Below are 2,500 nucleotides of genomic sequence, written 5' to 3' on the forward strand. Positions count from 1 at the left end.
ATATATATATATATATATATATATATATATATATATACCTGAAATTTACAGAAAACTAAAAGACGAAGACAGGTGTATGAACAACAAACAGGTGTATTAGTTTGACGCTCGGGGAAGTGAGAAAGTCTTATACATTACGAGCCTACGCTCTTCAACAGAAAAGAATAAGAGAAAATGAACAGAGAGAGAATAAAAAAAAAACTTGTGGGTTTAGCTATCAAGCATGATGGTTGCAACTCGCTTTCTATCAATATGACCTTTTAATTGTTCTTTGAAACAGTTTAAATATGAGCAGCATAGACGTTGCTTTTCCACTCCACCTTGACACTTCAACTTGTTTGTGGTAACCGTGGCTGCCTTCTACAAGAGGTGTTCACAGAGCTTCCCGCGCACACTGACACATCACTTCATACTATTATCGAAGTCTTCGTGGAGTGATTTCCCTTTTTACGGTTGCCTCTAATCATATTATGCAACACGTATTAAAGATGTTGAAAATCAACTAATGATTGTTTGTAGTTTTTTAAAGTGAGGGAAGGCGTTTTACATGGCCAGCCTGCATCTCTAAGTAATGTATGCTTTTGAATAAAAAATAACTTGTCTACATCCTCGGATCCAAATGAAGGCACAGGTGTCACGTCAGAGTTTTCCTCTACTTACACAGATGTCTAAACAAAGAGCAGGTGTCTCTCACTTACAACTACTGGATGGCCGTTAAATCTACTGATTTCAGCGGCCCATTGTCAGATTTTGTTTCTCGTTTTGCCAGGTGTCCAACAAAAACCATCCTTTTTACCAAGAACATTTGGTAGGGTTGCCGGTTTACTTAACAACGGTCCGACCATGCGACAGGTTGTTCGGCCCGACCATGCAACAGGTTGAATGTGACCCGACATACATACTATAGACACATGCATGCGTATGTTTGGGTGTGTAAGTTTGCGTGTATGTATGTATGTATGCGTGTTCATTACTAGATAGATATACAGATATAGTATATTTATTATATTTTATTATATTTATCCATATTTTTTGTCTATTTTCAGGCGGCGTCGGAGTGAACCAGTTCTTTTGGTTTGAAAAATGTATCACAATCCCAACGACACGATATTTTAAACATGGCGTTTGTTCTTTGCTCTAGATGATCATGGTAAATATATTTGCTTATATGTAGTAACATCCTCTTTATTGTAGACAGAAGAGAATACACACACTCACACTCATTCACATACACACACATACGTACACCTGCATACACTTAGCTATATAACGTAATCAACTATCTGCCATTTTTTCTTAAAATATTCCTGCGAATACTCATCTTCATATCCCGAGACACCAACGCCTTCCTAAAATAGATGTTTCAAAATATTTTCGACACATTCTATCAAAGTATTTCATAAGACAAGAAAAGGATTACATTATTGGTAACTCAGAGAAGCCTGCAAAAGTAACAATAACTACAGATAAATTAGTTTTAACAAATTTTTATACAACCAGCGTTAAAACAACTTAGTAGGAATTAATGTATGACAAACAAATAATATTAGTCAATGACTAATAATCGTTTTATAATTTTGACAACTACAAATGAAAATCCAGAGCATATTTCGATCTTATTATGAACTCATCAGCGAAACATAGCTTCTACTGTATTTATAAGGACGAGAGATTCACTAAGTAAATGTACAATATCACATAAATGTGGGAATATGCATATTTTATGAATCTTAACTATTTAATATTATCACATAAATCCAATTCGATGAATGAAGATATATATTTATACTGATAATGTCCTATAAGCTCCTTATCAACACAATAGAACTATCGTGCTTATTTTTCTTACCGCCTATCAGCTGAGCGCCTGTCATTTACGGAATCAGTTAAATATTTAGGATCAACTTGAAAGAACGCTTCAAAATTTACTCCCAGCATACCACCAAGAAACACAAATGGATGTGAAGGAAGCCAGTGAAATGTATAAACTAAGTTTGGCCATACAGCGTTTAACACGTGGTTTAGAAATGCTACGTAACAAGAAAGATCTGTTACGAGATTATAGCGGTAAAACCAAACCCTAGCAATTCAGCAACTAGTCAAAGTTAAAGATTAAGTGTTTTATTAAATATGAATACAAATGTGTGTGTCTGTGTGTGTTTTAGTCCCCCCCCCCACCGCTTGACAACCTGTATTAATGTGTTTATGTCCCCGTAACTAAGCGGTTCGCCTAAGAGACTTATGGAGTAAATATCATGCATCAGGAAATAACTACTGCGGTCGATTCATTCAGCTAAGCATTCTTCCAGGGGGTGCCCCAGCACGGCCGCAGTCGAATGACTGAAACAAGTAATGGATAAAAGATTAAATACGAAAGCGGTCGGTAAAAGTTGTGGCGGTCAACGTAAACTTTGGCGGCGGCCTGGGGTGAGAGTGGGTGAGATTGATTACCCTGGAGTTCAAGTATGGATCAACGAAATACAATAACGAGGATGAGTCG

General features: G+C 36.6%; 1 long non-coding RNA gene across 1 annotated transcript in view; it reads left to right on the forward strand.

The window, feature by feature from the left end:
• Positions 1-2,500, forward strand: part of LOC118763083 — a 67,777-nt gene that overhangs the window by 22,239 nt on the left and 43,038 nt on the right. Inside the window, exon 2 of the long non-coding RNA XR_004998835.1 lies at positions 1,047-1,150. This is a non-coding gene — a long non-coding RNA (uncharacterized LOC118763083). The remainder of the gene's footprint in view (positions 1-1,046; positions 1,151-2,500) is intronic.

The sequence above is a fragment of the Octopus sinensis genome, linkage group LG4 (assembly GCF_006345805.1).
Source record: "Octopus sinensis linkage group LG4, ASM634580v1, whole genome shotgun sequence".
NCBI lineage: Eukaryota > Metazoa > Mollusca > Cephalopoda > Octopoda > Octopodidae > Octopus > Octopus sinensis.